Source organism: Gavialis gangeticus, unplaced genomic scaffold (assembly GCF_001723915.1).
Source record: "Gavialis gangeticus isolate Ggan-Ray unplaced genomic scaffold, GavGan_comp1, whole genome shotgun sequence".
NCBI classification, from domain to species: domain Eukaryota; kingdom Metazoa; phylum Chordata; order Crocodylia; family Gavialidae; genus Gavialis; species Gavialis gangeticus.
In genome coordinates, this window is record NW_017729009.1 from 14,279,057 (window position 1) to 14,299,089 (window position 20,033).

Genomic DNA, 20,033 nt, shown 5'->3' on the forward strand with positions numbered 1-20,033 from the left:
CTTTCTTTTATTCTGAAATCCCTTTCCTGCCATGCTCAGCATGTGGAAGGCACAACTTGAGCCCCAGTACCGGTAAATTTAATTATCCCCCCTCTCTGTTTTCATTAAGCCTCTATTAATAGGCTTCCTTCTTCCCACAGCCTTTGCTGACAGCAATCCGTTATCATATGATGTAAATATACTAAGTACAAATTCAAGTCAATATGCTGTGATGTTGTATAACACGCTCTCCTGCAGTTCAGCTTAATCTAATACGCTGTGATGTAGGCGGTACCACGACCCAACTCCATATTTGAGACTGGGATGCATTATAGTGTGCTTACAGGGTTCATTAAAAAGCCCATATTCTCAGCTGAACCATGGAAAGGGGCCATATTCTGGCTGTGCAGATGACTAGAGGCAAACGCCCCTAACGAGTGTCCGCTGGAGTGGCTGTGTGGGTGCTGAGCTCGGTGCGGTCACAATCCTCCTCTCCCCCCAAGAAGACAGCATGTCAAGGGAAGGGGCCATGCTCGAATAGTTTGGTTACTCCAGTGCCTCCCAAATGTGCTCCTGCAGTCATCTTGTCTCTTCCCTTCAGAGGAAATTAGGCAGCCTTGACTTAAGGTAATGGCAGACTCGGGGCTAGAAAAAGGGAGACAGATTAAAATGGAAGATCCTGGCAGACCCCTCCCTTCATCCATAAACCCCTTCATCCCTCCTCAATATATTAAATTTGAGGTGTGAGACCTGGAAAAAAAAAAAACCCTTGTGCAAAATGTCTTCACAATCACAAATGGATCTTGCAGAAAGCTTCATTAAAGCCACTTGCAGTTGTACCGTGACCTGCTTTCATTCTGCAGCTCTCACATCTAATGTGATGATTTAAGAGATGTCACGAAGGGATACATCAAGCACAACAGGGATTTTTCTCTTGCCCACAAGGAAACAATGGATTTTACGTGTACAGGCCTGTTCCTGTCCTGGTCATATTGACTGGGACTGCCTTGGCTTTGGGGCTCGTGTAGATGATGCCCGTCTTTCATTATCATACTCCTTTGTGCCGCCACGGACTGAAGTGTAGACAGTGGGAAAACCATCTTTGGAAAAACGAGTGCTGCAAAACAGCCTTCAATCCTCAGACAACCCATATTGTTTAGAACAGGAGAGACCAGGTTCTTGGTCCTGCCTTCACTTCCTTTATGCAACCCTTTCACAAAACGCTGTTCACTCCTGGTCACCCGCAATCCCGGAGAGTTGGGACTGGGAGGAGAATCCAGCTGACTCCCCAAGATGGTTTTTGGTCCTAGGATTGGTACTGGGATATGATGTGTCTTGCATCATTTGGGGGCTAATTGGAACCAGCCTCATTTGCCAGTGATCACAGGTGCTGCTTTGTGACAACTGCAAAATGTGGTTATTGTTATTAGTGCTTAATCTAATTCCTAGTTGACGAGGTTCCCTGTTGCCAAAGCCCATCATTACAGATGGTACTAAACTGGAAGAGGAATGAGACAAGAGGACTGGGTGGGCTGACGAATGAGCACGTCTTATATTCACCCTGTCCTACGAAGGCCCCTTTACATTGAGTTTCCAAACTACCGCCGCTCTGTTTTTTTTTCAGGAGGAAGTGAGATGAGAGGGTTTCTATCACTCCCTTGTAGCTTTACAATACATGCTGTGCATCTCAGTTTGGAAGAAAAAATAGCAATGAAAGGCCCGGTTGATTGTGTTTGAATGGTTTGAAGTTTTCCATTGCATTGAAAAGTGGGCAGTACCATGGCTAAGCTTGCTTTTAGCTGGAAATAACAGCAGCTGGAGTCTGTGGGCTGGGCAGCCAACTCTTTCTACACCCAGCAAATCACACTGCTGCAGCTGCTATTTTGCTTTAGCCTCCCCGGGGCCCGATTCTAGCACCAGCGCAGTCAGAGGCCAGGCCTACAAAAGGCCTGATCCAAAGCCCAGAAGGCAGGTTGGCTAGTTGGTGTCTATGAAACAGAGCGACTGACTACTGAGGGGTTATTCCTGCCATACAACACATCTCTGCTTGAGCAGGATGCATTACAGCCCAGCCTTTAGGTGTTTGAAGGGTGTCTTTTCCACCTACAGGACCTAATCCCAGGGTGGTCGAGAGCGCTCATCCGCTTCATGTATTCGACTGCTTTGCTGAGATAGGGTCTTGGTGACTGCACACACACATCTAAATCCTTGTGAAGCCGAGAGGGAAAAACCTCTCTGAGTGCTTTACAATGCTTTGGGTGATTGAAAACAGCACATTTATAAGCCTGACTGGATCTCCTAAAAAGCTAGCCTACGTGTGGGGGCCTCAGGAGAGGGTCTCAGCACAGGACTACCCAAATGGCTGCAGAGAAGCAGAATGGTTGTCCTCCAGGGCACAGATGGTAGAAAGAAACAGCTGGGAAATGCAGGCAATCCAGCAAGCACAATAATCTGCCATTCAGCGTCGTCTCCCAAATCCCATCTGTAATCAGTCCTTTGGCATGCATCGCATCAGTCACGTGATTCATGCTAGTGGAGAAGGTGCCCAAATGGCACGCTGCCCTCTGGATTTCTGCTGCACAAGCTATTTCCTTCCCTTTGTGGAGCCTGGAACGATCTCTTTGGTAGTGGGAGCAGGTCAGAAATAGTTGCTGGAAAGCCGGCTTTCCTCCGAATGAGCATCTCTTTTGGTTCTGACCAGCGGATGAGTTTTTGGGGACTAAGTAATTGAAAAGGGTGCTGTCATCTGTCCCACTCTTAACTTCCCAGACACCCCAACCCACATCTCTTCCCCCTGGGTGCCGCTAACACTTTCTAAGCTGGTAACGAGACAGAAAGGCATCAGTTTAGAAAGAAAGAAAACCCTCACCAAACAAAATATCTGAAGACTAGTTCAAGGGATCTCATTTACCCATCACAAACAAGATAATATCTTCCAAGTGTTTGTCTTTCAGTTAGATGCCTGATAAGGCTCAAGGAATGTCTATGCATTAATTTAGCAAGATATCAAGCCTTTCTGCTGCTCGGGGACAACCATGGCTGAGCTTTCCAGATGCATTAATGCCTGTCTTTTTATCCTGAAAGCAAAAACAGCTTTTCACTCTACTGCAAGACTTCTTTCCCTTGTACACGTGCAATACTAGAAGGCAGTATCAGATAGAGCGTGTGGGTGGGTACGAATGCCTCAGTTCAGATGTGTGCAAAAGGGTTACTCTGCAAAGCCCAGCAAGAATGGACCATGCAGTTATGGCGCTGTACCAGGCAGATTTCTATGATAAATATTAGCATCTGGATGTGCCTTCCTTTGGTACCAGATGGGAAGAGTGACAAAGCAACCAGAGCAACTCATCTGCATTGTAGATGAGGTAATAGTAACTTTTCTGATGTAGTAGAGTCAAAATATTCATTTTCCCCAAGATCTGTTAGTCTTCCTCTAATAGATGGCACACGAATGTTCATTGGGTTCCCATCAAGGGATGGCTCTTTGATATAAATGGCTCTTTGCTTCACCTAGCATTTTTATTAATATCACCTTTGGATGATTCGTATTTGCTCAGTTTGCAAATCTCCATCCTTATCCTTTCCCTTTTTCCCCAGGGAAAAGACCATAGGCCATCTGAGCAACTCAAGCAGACCTTTCCACTTGCTATTGGAAAGGGGTCGGACTTGATGATCGGGGTCAGACTGACAATCTGTTCAGGTCCCTTCTGACCCTAGAAACTATGAAACTATTTTTGGGGCATCAGTAGGGTGCCCTGTTCCTCTCTCTCAACCATCAGGTTTAGAGCAGTGTAACTCATTCAACTTCAGCGTATTCGGCACTGGCACGAGACTCAGGCTCACCAGCGACAGCCCAGCCAGCCGCAAACTTCTTTATTAGGTTCTTTTTTTGCAGAGAGGCAAATTTCAGCTGGCTGCTGCCACCCTTTCATTCTACAGGAGACTCTTAATTTAGACTAGTCCTTCATTTCTAAATCCAGACAAAATGCCAGCCCACAGCAGAACTGACAATCATTCCCCTTCCAGAGACAATGACACTGCCTAAACAATAGAAGCCTCTTTGTAAAACTTCAATACAAGTTATGCTGACAGCTGGTAAAAAAGCCTGGATTGAGACAATAGGGAAAGAAAAGTCATTTGATATGAAAGCTGGGCCCAAGATGAAAGCTCTGATCTGAGTTTGCTGCAACCTGGGGAAGACGAGACCCGTATCCCATTAGCTACCTTTTGGTTTGGCACAGACAAAGCCTCCCTTGATTCCTTTTTTCTCGATGCCAAGGGTGGGCTGCCTCTTGCCACTGCAACAGCAGCTGGAAAAATGTAAAAACAGAAGCAAGAGGCAGTGCGGTCTCCTGAATTGGGCATTGGTTTGGGTGCTGGAAGGCAGCGAGTCCTGGCTCTGATGTGTGACTCTGGGCCAAATGCTTCTCGTGAGCTCTGCTCTCCCTCTCACTGTGTGCGTCTTGTCTGCTTCACAGCTTAAGCTTCCTGGGGCAGGGGCTGCTGCAGGCTGTGCATTAAAACACACACGGTGCAAAGGGAAACAGATTTTTGCTGTATTTTCCAGGCACTTCTGTAACACTAGCCATAAAACATGCGGCAGTCCACCCTCTGCCTGACAGCTGGTGGCTGTCCTTAGCCTCCCTCATGTTTTTCCTTGCTCTTATTCTCTTGCCCTGCAAGGACAGAGGAGTTCAGTCTCTGCAGCCCATTTGCCCCTTGGCCTGTCTTCTTGACTGCCTCCAATGGTATCGGGTTTGTGATAAAAACACTTATCTCCTAGGAACCAGGCCAACATCAGCACCAGAAATGCCCCGATAGAAAGCAGAAACTTGTCTGCCTACGTCCTTAGACCAACGCAGCTACATCCTATACCCCGACAGAAAGAAGCTACCCAGCAGAGCAAGACCAGGACAGTTGTGGGTAGGGTTAAAAAGAAATTATTCGCCAGAAAAACCTGAGGATCTGGCATGATGCAGGTGGAGGAGAGAGTAGGCTTCGGAGATACACAGGGGAGCTAACAACAGAGGCAGTTTGCTTTTTTGCCCATGTACTGCCTTAGATTTGCCTTCTCCCCCTGCAGCAGTCCTGCTTGGCCTTGGGATGCGCCCAACCTAGAGAGCATAGTATGCTATACTCAATGGGTGAGGAGGGGAGGATAATTGGGAAGGGAAGAAAAGATGGACAGAAGCAAGAGAACAAACCTGGGCTCCAATATCAGCACACTTGATCATAGGAACACAACCCCGCAGTGTCAATCAGCACAGTTTATTCCCTCCACTTCCATTACCAAATGTCAAATGGCTTTGTGTACAGTCAGATGCTACATGTTTGTTTATGGCCAAATGCTAAATTTCCCCCCCTTAGGTTTCCCTACTGTACTCATGCCAAGTGAACCAAGTGCATGGCAGGGAGCTCGCAGGTCCAGCCATTCTTGCTGAAGACGTGCGCGGGAGCTGAGAAAGGCGAGCACACAGGAAGACAAACCTGATCAATGATAGGGATTTTAAAGGGTAATGCATTTTGCTAACACAATCTGGCCACCACAAGTCAGCCTGGGTCTCCCTAATCAAATCTGAAGACCCGCACAAAACAGAGCAGAATGCATCTATTATTCTGCAGGACCAATTACCTCTTTTGGCCATGCATTTGTGTGGTTGTCACACATGTAATTACAGCTGCTGGACTGACAGGCATTGTAGAAATAATTAATAATAAGTGACCACATAAGCCAAATGCCGGATATTCTTAGTGGAACAAGCCACTGTGAATTAGGCTAGATTTACTAGACAGGACATTTTGCTATTTTGGGCCTGATCTGATGCCCATTAGAGGATTAATGATTCAAAGGTTCTTGATGCAGGGGAGTAAGTGTTAGACACCACAGCACATGCTTAAAATGAGTAGTTTATAACTCAGAGAGGTTGTAGTGCAGCAACATTACTGACAGTACATAACAAAAACTAACTGGGACGTCAAGAGGGAAGAGGCAGTTGGAGTCGATGCTATTTACCTGGCAAACATTTCACTTTTTGGACTCAGTTTTAAAACTGGGGACTTTCTTTGTGTCTACATAACTTTGCACCTGGAGCATGTGGTGCACTGCTCCTGTGAGCTCCCCCAGTCCTACGGGAATCAAGCATTAGTGGGCTCTGTGCATATATTTGCCATCATTTGGGTGAGCAACCGTGTGCGCAAAAAAACCCTCTATATGCAGGTAAGCAATAGGACTATCTATACAAACTGAGGTGAGGCCCCTGTGAGAATTTGGTTTAGGTCCCTGCTGTAAGTTTGGGTCTGGGAGTCTAATCCAGTGTCTACTGTTTGGAGAAATGTGAGAGTAAATGTGTGGAAATCCTAAAATAATAATGCACTGAATTTGGGTAGCGTAGGCACACTATAGGGGAGTCTTGCGGAGAAGGCTGAGGAAGACGATGTCAGAATTGTCTCATGGAAGAGATGAAGGACTGTCAAATCAATCAAGAACAGATACATTACAGCATATTGGACAACCCACCAGGCCATGAAAAATCCTCCAATTTTGTCAAGGGCAGAATAGAAACCAGATTTCAATCCAACACGGATCACTAACTGGGTATTCCTGGAAGTCCCTAGATATTCCATGCCACATCCCTGTTCCTTTTCAGCCCTTGGAAGCAAATCACCTGGGATAAAATGGCATGCCTTCTTTCCCTGTCCCTTTAATATGTGAGTTTTGATATCTCCAAATCAATGCAACCTGATAGAAGATGCACAGAAGCTCCTGAAAGAGAATAAGGAAATGATAACAGCCACGGAGACACTCAGAGAGCATCCAGAATGTGATTGCCCCGTGGAGGTATAGCTGAGAACAATAATTTATCATCCTGGGACAAAGCCACAGACAGGGAGGAATATAAGATGAGAACATTTTCTATGCGGCCGGTGGGTCTGATGGAATAAAACACACCTGCAAGTACGGCTGAACTGAAACCACTGAGCAGCAGCTGAGTTCTCTATCCTGCCACATGCAAATGCCTGGTTTAATGCAAACTGGGCCTGCCATGATTCAGAAAGGGCATGCCATGGGAATCCAATGGACTTTGGAGATAGCTCATACGGCAGAGGGCTGGTAGTGGGATAAGATTCACGCTATTTTTACTCACACCCCTGCAACACCTCGAGCCCTCATTTGACTCGGTATTTGCTAGAACATTACATCTCTGGCCTGAATGATGGCATGCCAAGTGACATAATTACCAGGAGACTGTCTCACGAGGATTGGTGTGCTTGAAATGCTGCAAGGAGCCTCATCATACGGTACAGAATCGCTCCAGCGTTCGCATTCAGTCCCACTTCATTATGGGACCTGCCAAAAGGAGGTTGCGGGGTTGGGAAGAAAGCATCAAAGAGAGAAAACAATAAAAAAATCAGCTCGAATGCAGGCAGAGAGAAAGGCACAGAGCCTGAGAAGAAACCCAATGAGACAGTCTTGTAAAAATACAAAGGAAAACAAGGCAAAGTGAGTTTGGGTTTTATGATCAGAGCCTCTGCCTCAGCAGACTCAGCAGACAGAAGGAAATAGGGTTTTTTTTTTCCTTACCCTGACATAAGGAAATAGTTTGGATTTTTTCTGGGACAGCTAATTGAATTAAGATAAAATGCAGCTCCACATTTGGTTGGATGGTAGAATTCACTTGGTGTTTTTGCAGCCTGATGCCAGCATCCCTTAAAAACAAAGTGAAAATTATTAGTTTGGGTGACAGGAGAAAGAATAATGTGTTTCTTGTCTGTGCATCTGGGATAAGATGGAGAGGATGAACAGGACTTATAAAAGATGCTCTCAATTAGATCTAGGACATGAAATAATATCAGACAAAGAACAGATCTTAGCCCTGAAGCCTTAATTCTGATCGAAAAAGAAAACAGAGGCTTGATGTAATTCAAGGTACTACTACATTGGCTTGATTCTCTGCACTGGACCATCAAAGACACAGAGAGCAGCTGTTTCAGCTGGAACAGGAACACAAGATCTGCCTTTGCCTTGTACCGAAGTCATAGTTCTGGCATTTGTGTAACAAAAATCATTAAAGCTGTTTCCCATGATCCCTCACGGACGAGGATGATCACTCCCAGAGGTGATCACTCCCTCCTGCTTAATTCAGTTCTAATGAGAAGGGACAGGATCGGGCCATTAAGAGGTGACTTGCTTCAAAGTGAGTTGAGGAATTCTTTGTGCAAGGATCATGAAAACATGCAGGTACCTCCTTCGCGCTGTCCGTTCACACGGACCGTGTGTTGCTGACTACTTGAAAAGCCATCACCATAGTAATGCGTGTCGTGTTGCTTTGGATAGCTGTAATAGGAAATCAGTGAGGCCCAGTAAGCAGCGTTTGCCCATTATATTAGTAGCTAGTGTGTTGCTGGTTTTAAGTATATGGCACCCAGGTGCTGAGACACAGTAATGAGGCACAGCCATGGCAGATGAATCAGCTACTGTTGACAAGTTTTACTGTGACTTCAGGACAGGGCATTCTAGCTATTTCCCCTCCTACAGGGGATACCACTCCTGTCATCTTACATGGGACATGGCAGTGGAACATGTCTTGGGCTGCCTGGGAGTGTCCCATGCAATTCATTTCACGTCAGCCCCATCCATCAAGTGTAACTGTACCTGTATGGCTTTATGTTGCATGTGCTCTTACTTTTGCATAGGATTAATAAGATAGACATACATATATTTAATAAACGGCATCCATTTATATATATATATATGTATGTCCAGCTCCACCCTGCAGATCTTGAAAAAGAGATAGACATACATATAGACATACATACATACATACATTTAATAAACAGTATATATTTACATATATGTCCATATATATGTATGTCCAGCTCCATCCTGCAGATCTTGAACAGCAAAAACTACCAACAAATGCCCAACAGGAGTTAGAGCAATATCTGGGAGTCTAAGATATAATCAAGTTTTATCTCTCTGGTCACATTTGAAAATCAGGCGCAACTGAGGTCAGAATCAGAGTCTTAACTTCAGGCGGAAAGATTATTTCTAATCTTTCTTGAGTTAAGCATGTAATTGTTATTAGCTTGTTTTATATATTACTCATTAATATACTGTATATATTTATATACATACAATATATGCAAATATATACAGTACATTATGTTATTTGTGTGTGTGTGTGTATATATAGTAAGCATATACTGTATATTTATATACTGTAAATCTATACTGTATAACTTTGAGATAAACACTGAAACTTTAGTCACTAGGCTCAGAGGCCCTCAAAAATCCATACACTCATTCTCACTGATGCATTCAGACCTTTCTTAGTGCATACATATACATATTCTTATGCGCCTGTGAAAGCCAAGTTGTGCATGGGCAATGGTATTTGCAATGCACACACCCACTTTTATAACACACACTTCTGATCATTTTACATCCAGCTGCTTTAAACATCATTTCTTTTTTTCTTCACCCTGACGCAACTAATCTGTTCTTTCCATTTTTTAGTTTTGTCTGTACGATCGACGAATTGAAAGTCATATGGTGGATTCCTTAATCATTTCTTGCCTTCAAGTGAAACTGGAAATCTTTATACACTGGTGACTAGGAGGAATCTTTGAAATGGGCAGCAATAATCTATAGGGAGAAAATAGTTTTTGATCAAGAATTTCATTTTTGTAGGGGAAACTACAATAATAAGTGAATGAATTGGGATGGGATTGGGGAGAGATGGGATTGCCAAGGAATGGAAGAGGCTTTGGTACAGAATTGTTCATACATCTAAAGCGTCAAATTAAGGGGACAGCTATACCACTCATGGATGACAGCACTGTCTGTTTTAGCCTGACCACTAAATATGCACAGGAAATGGTCACACGATCAGGTCAAGGGTCGAGTCCTAATTTTCTTTTTGTGATTGCAGCATGTTCCTAACAAAAATTGCATGCACATTTTTGTTCCTGTGTAATGAACTGATTGGAGTGCTTGACCCTCCAGGTGCCTGATGTGCATATTCAAGCTTGGTAACCATGCATGCCAAGGAACTGCACGTGAAACTTGTCATTCTTCCACCCCATCTTTAATGTTTTTCTTCAACACCCATGCTCCGTCTACTGACCTTTCAGTGTGTTTATTCTAGCTGCCCATGCTAGGAATGAGAATCAGAGGCAACACTGCCTGAGAAAGCCAAGTGCACTTTCCCTCTGATCACGGGCAGTCCCTGTCCACAAATGGACTGTTTCCAGCTTTGCCAGATGAGCCCATTTTTTCCTTGGCTGATTGGAGACAAGTCCCTAGGAAAGGGTCAGACAAGGCTTCATGATCTGCTGCTTCACAGGCTGCCTTCAGGAATAACGGAGCAACAAGGACACTTGCACGTCTCATCTCATCTTCTGTTTGCACAGCACATCCCCTATAATGAGAGATGCTTTGTGGTGCACTTTCTTTTTATTACCTTTAGCTCCCCTTCATTGCTCATAAAGGCTCTCATGTTGTTTCATGAAGCCTGGCATGTCACTGATAACCTCCTCGGCTATTCTCCTTCCATAAGATCGCATGCATGACAACAGAGAGAATATTAACTCCTGACTTTGGAGCCTTTAGAAATTCCTTGTTCTCAACAAGGAGGGTCAGGGTTAATACATCACACAGTGGAGAAGAGGGAGATCAATCTTGTTGCATTCCAGGTTAATCAGAAGGGATTCCTGAAAGCTTTCAAAAGAGGAGAATGGGATAAAAATGAATGAGTACGGACTCAGAGACCCTGATGAATAAGGCCGTCTGTCTCATTCAACAGCTCTTTTTTGGGGAAAGGACTCGCCAACAGGCTGGAAACACCAACTGTACAATGCAACGAACGGTGATCAATGTGAACCGTAGTCATGAGCTTTATGCTGTCCCGGGGGGGCAGGATTTTAGGTACAAGACACGGTTTGCCATGCTAGTGGGTATCGATTCTCTTCGACAACATGTCCGAGGAGGCTCAGGTACTCAGAAGCTGCTGCAGGGGAAGCTCAGTGGATTTCACTGTGGGCAGAAAAAAAAAAAACTTCTGAAAATGTTTTCATAATCCTTGTCAGTGAGAGCCTAGATCGCCTGAGATCTAAGCTCGCGGCTGGAGGTCCCAAGAGGCAAGCAAACCTAAACTGCCATCAACATGAGAGGAGGGAAAAACCTGTGCTTGAATCCATGCTCTTTCCCTGGGGTGAGAGTGGTATTTCTGCAGGAACGATTTGTTAAGGTAACCCAAGTGACTTTTTCCTTGCAGTCACTGCTGTAACAGCCCTTCCATGCGAGGGTGCTGGACTGCCACAGCGGCAGGAATCTTCCTCTTCTTTCAGATGACATTTTAAGATTACAACATTCACAGATTAATATCTAAATGTGATAAACTTTCGACTGCTTCATGGGCAGCTGCATGGATTGAGTTTAGATTGCCATTAAACGAGCTAACTGGGCAATCGTTCACAATACGGTGCACCATCTGCAAAACTGCCCCACCATTGCAACCTGGACTCTCCAATTCTTCATTAATGGAGTGGGTGTCCCCATTTTCCATGAAGTGTCCGGATGCGGGTTAGGGAGGACCAAATCTTTCTCGGTCGGTCAAATCCTAGCTGGGGGACGGTAGGGTCGCTGACGATGTATTTCTGCGGCACGTTGGTATTTGCCCAGGCTGCCCTCCACTGCTCTTCAATGCTCGTGTTATCATCATACACCTTCTTGGTGTATTTCCAGAAGGATTTGCTAGATTTAAGCCTATCCAGTGGTGATTTCCTCGTTGACTGGGAGGTTTGGGTTACCGATGGCCTTATGGGATTCCCTCACACTCGCGGCAGAGCCGTGGAGGAGCAATATTCGCTAGGACTGGAAACCGTGGCAATGGTGTATTTTTTAGCATTCCTGATATAATCCACACGGCTGCAGTTAACTGTGCATCAACAGACTTTGTGTGCATGCTTTTGTTTCAGCCTGGCAGGAATGAACTGCAGCCATCACCCCTGTCGGGTGAAGTACCATCTGCTTCACCTTCAGGAGGGCCAGTAGTTTGCCCAGCTCTCAATGGAGGATCCTTGGTAGAGCCAGGGCTAGACCCCTAAGCCCCAAAATTTTAGAAATGTCCCTCGGCTCTCAGCCTTATGGACTAGGCACAGGACTGTTGTCTGCTGGGCCACGCACACAGCTCTTCTTGCTGAGGATTAGCGTCACCCCCAAGACAAGTCCTGGCAACACCTGGATGATGCAATACAATCATTTATACAGAACGCTGAACCCAAGCAGCTGCCAGGCCTCACTGGGGTGTTCAGGTCTCATACTTTTCCTTAAAGAGATGAGAGGCTTGATTTTTTGGGGGGTGCACACGTCTTTTCTCAGGAAGGCCTCCATCCTGCCAGCTACTGATGCCCCCCACTCACTGGGGAGGTGGTTGCTCCCCCTCTTGCAAGGTGGAGGCAGGTTTCCCACCTCTGTGGTGTATGCAGAGTGACATGGTGCTTTCCTGCCCAGATTGCTTTTCTGGATGCCCGTGCATTTTGCTCACACAACAGATGTCCTAACTCATACAAAAGGCAGGCCTGTGCCAGACTGCTGCTCATTGTGAGGGATGCCCAGCTGCTTAAAACTCACACTTCACCCTGCAGTGCAAAGGGGCCGGTTCTCTCAACTTCCGGCAAAGCTTTTTTTTTTGTATGCGCGCAGCAGACGGACACTTTGCTGGCAGGCTTTCAACTTCTGGCACAGAAATTTTCATTTCAATCCCTTTTAGCTTCTGGTATAAGTGGAGGCTTCCACAACATGATCTGCTGGCTTCTTATACTTGTCTTTTTCTTTGGTGCATCCTCCAGTAAGTACTGAATTGAGACAGGCAATCTCTTCCTGACATGTTTCAGAGCTTGATTAGCTTAGCCCAAGAAAGCTTTCAGGCAAATGTTTTCATAGACATTAGGGCTGGACTGGAAGGGACCTCGAAGATCGTTGAGTCCAGCCCCCTGGCCCGGGGCAGGAAGTCAGCTAGGGTCAAAGGACCCCGGCAAATTGAAATTATTCACTGTAGTAAAGCCGGCGAGATGCTTTGAGCAGATGCAATCTCTTTTATTAAACCAACTGAGCAGTTGGGGAAAAGTTCTTAGCAAGTTTTCGGGCGCAGTCACTCTTCTTCAGGCATAGGGAGTCTCTGCTGTTTCCTTTGAGTCTTGAACAGCAGAGACTCCTTATGCCTGAAAAAGGGTGATTGCGCCCAAAAGCCTGCTAAGAACTTTTCCCCAACTACTCAGTTGGTTTAATAAAAGAGATTGCATCTGCTCAAGGAACCTCGCCTGCGTCTCTGTCCTTAGACCAACACGGCTGCAACCAAAAACCCAGCTCACTGTAGTAAATGCATTTATGCACACACCTGACAGTGACGGCCGTCGGAGAGGAAAAGGAAGGAACGTGTCTTCCCAGGCAGTTGAGCACCTAGGAACAGGGATATTTTAACTGGCTTCTGCCTATCAGAAATGTCACTGGGGAAAGTGGCTGTTGGAAGAGAGAAGAAATCCTTTCCCCACCCTTCTCCACCCGCTTCTCTCTGACAACTGACTTGACATCTGAGCAAGTTTATTTCAGCACCCGCTGTCAGCAGGAGTGGAGGAGTGCGTGAGAAGAGGCAGCCCACGTCTCTCCTTCCTGGGGTATGATTTATGTTTTGTGTCTGATTTCTGTTTGAGAGGCATTTCATTCTAATGCTTTTCAAATATGTCATTCTTCGTTTTCCAGGCTGCACGCTGAAGCGACTTGACTTCCACGCTGGGCTAATACTAACACAGCACTTGTGTAAGAACCACCCAAGCAGGGAAGGATAATCCATCAGTCTTGGAACGGCTGGCACACCCCCCTAATTGACTTTTGTACAGTAGCATTCATGCAGACCCATGGGGGAATGGCAGTCACAACAAATTAACTTATAACAACTGCAACCTGTTTTACATGTAGCATCCATCCACAAGGCTGTAGTACTAGCTATAGAGAACAAAGGGAAGTGAGAAGGCTCAGAAAAAGGGTAATTAAGAGTTTCTAACAGAGTTGAGGCTCTGAAACAAAAGCGGTGGTGCACTTAGCTCTGATCCCCCTTTTTTTTTCTGTATCCTTAAGTGCTTTTGCCTCTGAAACAGGGTGAACTGAGAGAGGATTCAAGCACGAGAGGTGCCTGGTTTGTACCCTCCAGACCACAGGAGCAATGAGCAGAAATAGTGGCGGGCTGTGCATGAGGCTGGTGAGAGAGCAGCTGCAAACTGTTGAACGAAGGATATTCAGAGATCAGAAGACTGCGTCTGGCTGCACTTCCAGATATTAGAGACAGGCAGGCTTGGCTCATGGGATGAAGTAAAGAGAAAACATTGCTGAGTGGTAATGTCAATATAGCGGTGTCTCAGTGATAATTAAAGAAGAATTAAAATACTAGTGACTTGTCTCCGCTGCTTGAAGATGCGCAGATGCTCAACAAGGCCATGGCCGCCTCATTCAACTCAAAAAGGACGCTCACGCTCCAGGGCATGTGTAAATTCATCCCTGTTTAGTAAGTCCCTCCAATCATTTGCTTCAAGTGAATCACGTGCTTGAGTGCCCCTGAGGTGGTGGATAAAGTGTTTTGCTGAAAGGAGGGGGAATGACGCATGTGGTTAGAGCTGAGTGGATGCTTACGAAATTTGCCCACCTACCTGAAAGTGAGAGGAGCCAAAGGACCCAGCTATGAGACTGGGTCTGGGTGACAGCGATCCTCTAAAACTTTATTATAATGCACCACAGATGACTACTGAAGTCAATGCAAGCTGAACTGCATGAGACGCAGGGGGAGAATCCTCTCTCCTAGAGGCCATATAAGTCCGTATGGGCACGACCTAGCTCATTCATGCCAGTATGAAATTAAGGATGGGGCAGCTTGACAGTTTGGAAGGAGCAATACCAGGATGATAAAGTGAGAAATTTAAAATTGAAACACAAGTGCTAGGCCCCAGATCAGGAAGGCTTCTCTACTCAGGGCAGCACCTGGCCTTGTTATTACTCATAGTCAGACAACTGGAGAGAAATGGGATTAGTAAACAGCACGGCAACCCCGTGTGTCATCTAAACACCTTTCATTGCTCTCCTGTTACCCGGCAGAGATCTCTGTTGTTTTTATGAATGCGGTACTTATGTTACAGAGATCTCTCATAATCTATCCCCAAAGTAAAGTGCAGGTGGCAAAAGAGACGCTGCGCTGCAGTGGAAGGGCTGATTAGATCGTTTTCTACCCATCTCTAGTGTCAGAGGCTGTGTGGGAAGTGCAGACTGCCGCCTTGTAAACTGCAGTTGCTCAAGACTGTCAGCATCCAGCAAACAGTTATTCCACTCAGACTTGCTCGGCTGTGCATTACAGGTGAGAAGGAGCACTTCAAGGGCACGGGTCAAATTCACCACTGGTGCAAAGCTGCGTGATCAAAAAGCCAGCAGTTTCAGTGGCATTACGCCCACTTACCCACCCGAGACTCGCTTCATCTGTGCAGAAGGATGCGCCTGCCATCAAGGGCTTTGTTTTGTTTTTCTTGTCCGCTCGTCCTTAGAACAAGCAGAACGTGGAAGTGCAGCACACGGGAGGCGTGTGAGAAAGTGCCCCCACGTGTCTGCGTGTGCGCGCTGGGATTTTTGCAAGAGCGCCCATCCATCTCAAAGCCTGGCAGGATTCAGATTTCAGCAAGTAGTCAAGGGAAAGTAGATTCTTCCTTTTTTAGGTTGGCGGGTCTGTAATTTCCGCAACGCATCCAATTTTCACAATCGTTTCTGGAACCTTTGATATGGAAAAGGCTTATTCAATGAAACCATATTAAAAAAACCAAACCAAACCACATGATTTTTCATTCAGAAGGAAAATGCTTTTAATAGCCTGCCGGCTTAGTTAAAAAAAAATGACTTTGTACACAATTTTCACCTGAGAGCTCCCTGGTCCCAGAGAATTGCCGGAATTAGTGAGAGCAGTCCAGCTTTGTGCCAACATACAACTGAGATGACAACGTTATTAGTGTTCTCGGGTCAAAACTGTCATGTTGAATTAACAGTTCATGAGGCACACAGAGTACTGCTCCCTGATGCGAATCAGAACTGAGACATCGCCTTCCCAAATAATTGTATTACTTCGGAATCAGCAATGGAAATAAAGGAGGCGCAATTACCTGCTTAAATGCTTTATCCTTCATGGTAACATCATTGTGCAGAATAATTTAATTTTCTCTATCTTGGCATTTGTCATAGGTTGACCTGACCTTCCCCACCCTCCCCTACACACTAAACTGAGCAACCAATCTCTATTTCAGTCTCTGGACCCGGAGTTACAAAAGGTGTACCTGGTTCAGGATATTCACAGCAGTCAAACACAGAAATGCCCCCTCTCATCCTTCTTGCCTGTGAGTTGACTGCACACAGAAGATATCGCCTCTAACGACAGGGGCAGGCAGGGCCTGTATCATTCATTTGGCTCGGGACTCCCCAGTAGTCTCAACCATATAAAATATTTAAAAATGGAGGGTGAGCTACTTGCTAAAGGAAAGGGATGCAAAATGGAACCTGGAGAATGAGTGGCATAAAACTCCAGACCTGAAATTTGAGGGATTTTAAATACTGAGCTTTTTCTTCCTGAGTCTCTTTCTGGCCGTCTACCTCGTCTTCCGTCTCCGTGGGTGTAAACTGCCTGTGATACAGATTTCACCTGGGGACGATGCGTGGATCACGAGCGTCGTTACAGTATTCAGCTATAGCAGTTCATTTTTTTGTCGAGGAAGGCCCCTGATTCAATCCCTGGTATGCTACCAAGGTACCCCCGTGATTAGGAAGTGTACATTATTCAACACGTTTGGCCAAGGTTCAGAACCATGTTTCATAATTATTGGTCATTTAAGACAACTATTATTTTATTGGTACTTCCTCCAGGCAAAGTAGCTTTCTGAAAGCAGCTTTCTGAAGCTAAGGGATCAATCATGCAAATGCTTGTATGAACCAGTAACTACTTGCAGCTGGATTGGTCTTCAACGGATTTTCCCAAGGCAGTCGAATTTTGTGTCTCAGTGTTCAGGATTGGTCCCCAAACCGAGTAGCTTTTTATCACTGACATAGCTAATCCTTGGTGTGATGCATCGGGACCACTTTCCAGATACAAACCAGAGGACATGAAAGCATATTTGTAACAGTAGAGGCAAAGAGTTGCCTGAATTAAAGACAAATACACTTCAGCTGAATACCAATGACTTTTTAGTGCTACAGAAGTAAATGCAGTTCCAGTTAGATTATATTTCAATGCAAATACCTTTTCATTTTATTGTGGATTTCCTTGCTTGGAGGAAATTTTCTTTATAAAATAAATAATTTACACATTACTAGACTGAAAACATGTGGATGGGGATGGAAGAGATAAATCTGACAATATAGCATCTTCTGATTGACTCTGGTACCCTCACTGCTCAATGCCTTGCTATTTCATGGATGCAAAACTTTGAATAATGAGTTTTCAGCTTTTCCTGTGCATATCAGATACCTTAGTGCTTCTTTTCCTTTCCCTTGCAGTGATATTGTCTTAAAAGATGAGGACTGTGTTGGCCTTCTCCCAACGCTCACTTAAACTGAGACGGGTTTGAAATGGTTTGTTTTTGGAGGGCAGACTCACAAAAAAGGCATCACTTACCTTTGTGCTGAGATAGCCTGCCAGGTTAATATTGAAAGAAGGTGAGCTCTTTGCTCTTGGGAGCTGTCTGAGGCCTATTCATTAGGAATTGGCAGACACAGAGACAGAAGCTGCAGAAGAGTCTGATGCAGGTGAGTCTTCCTAAATGTCTGGGAGTGATAAGCCCCTTAGGTTGCACTTAGGTGAACAAGACAGACATATTTTATAGCCTGTTTCTTTCTTTTTTTGCTTTAATAGTCTTTCCCTTAAATTTTGCAGTGTTACGTTTAAACAAACCTTTAAGGATGCTGTCTGGTCACCACTGGCTACCACTCCTCCAGGGATGATGCACAGGTGCCTCAAACAGGTAAAGGCAAGAGATACTGGAAAGGGATCAAGGGGACAGCTAGCCCTGTAACCATGGCAATAATGACAAGCGTGATTAGAGGATCAGATATCATCTGTGCAGTTTGAATTCCCTGGAGAGCACGTACTCAGATGAAACCAGCCTTACTGAAACAAATCTAGTCTGGTAAAAGGAAAGGGGAGATTAATATTCAGGTCACCTAAATACCTAAAATAATCTTTTCCTCTGTTGTCAAATAATCCTTTGACAGCACCCAGCACCTAGAAATGAATGCTTATTTGCAGCTAGAGTATGGAGAAGAGTAAGGACAGGAATGAGAATCAGCACAGCACCCAGGATTGACTTTGCTTTGGCATGCAGTCAAGAAATATCTTTAATGCTATCTGCTTCATACCTCAGGCACTACAGCAAGACAGTCTATAAACTAGAGAGCTCTATAAGCAGCATCTACAGCTACTTGTCTGCATAGAAAACCATAATCCAAGCATGCACCACCGTTGCAAGGTACTTCTCAAATAAAATTATCACCTTCACCATTTTTCCCTTGAATGACATCTCTATGTCACAGACCTTCACATTGGTTCCTTAGACTTGTGGGTCCTTTGGTTCCTCTGTGACATTCAGAAAATGTGTCCACGAGTACTTGTGTGAGCAGTTTCTCAGCCTCTGCATGTAAATACCGTATTTTATATGCGCAATTGGTACACGCACATTTTTGTGTCTGTTGTGCTCTGCTTTCAAAAGTCGCTCCTTGAAACTCTAGAGTGTACTTCATAGCAATAAACAATAGCTTAAAAAAAGGCAGGGATTATTAGCAGTGACTATTTGCATGACAAAAATGCTTAGAGCTGAATTGCATTTTAGACTCCATTTCATTTATGGCTGTTAGATAACAGCAGAAGGATAGGAGATAATGTTGAATTTAATTGAATGTTGATTTCTTTCCTTCCTTTCTAGCCTGCGAGAAGTGAATTCATGGCAATCAAATATACAGTAGGTTTGGGGCTTTGGGATTTTTTTCGTGTTTTAAAATGACAGGCTTTTTTAGAAACAAACAAACCAAAGAACAGTGGGCATGTGTATACGTGCGATTAAAGCTAGTTGGCTTTACTGCACAGTAAATTTACTGCACAATAAGTACCTGCATGTGTAGATGGTGACGCTTTCTTGTGCAGTAGATTAGTCTACTGCGGAGGAAAGCATCTTGTATAGATGCAGCCAGTGTGACGAATAAATTAGTCCTCAGTGTCAAGGTTTTCTGCACACAATGAGCAAAATATGCTCTTTCAGGCTGGACGGTTTCTAGCCGACATGAAGAAAAACAGAAAGGCCGAGTACAGCTCTCCGCTAGCCCCCGTGCACATGCCACTGGGACTATCTTGCAGCTTCCCCAGTCCTGCCCTGCAGTACCTTCTGCTTTTTTTCCCAATCCACGACAACCGCTAATCAACCTTCTTTCCTACATGGTTCATTTTGATTGCAGTCATATGTTGTTTTCCTCTGTCAGCACTCAAAGAAAGAGCTCCCTGAGAAACATCGTATGGGCTTCAGCTACACCATAGGAAATAAACACACTCAAATAAACCCAATTCAAAGTTAACATGCCTTATCCTCTCCTTACTATTTATGGCCCCAACAAAATATCTGATATACCTTTCTGTCGGATTCAATATTAGATTTCAGCCCTGAACTCCTAGTTCTCTCCTGCTCTGGTACTAGCTGCCGGAGCAGTATACCAACCTCAGGAAAGACTCACAATGAATCACATACCTGCCTTTCATAAAATAGCCTTTTCACATTGATCAAAGAAACTGGCCCTAAAATACTATGATGCCAAGCGGGGAATCATTTTAAAAGGGAGGTCGACCTTGATCCCTGCAGATATACTGCTTGAAAAATTAATAGTGTGGGGTATAAATTATTTTAAGCGAGTGGAAGGGAGAGTTCAGTTAGGGAGAAGTTAGTCTGATTGATTTGTGAATGTATGAAATCAAGGCAGACGCACAATGAAATGT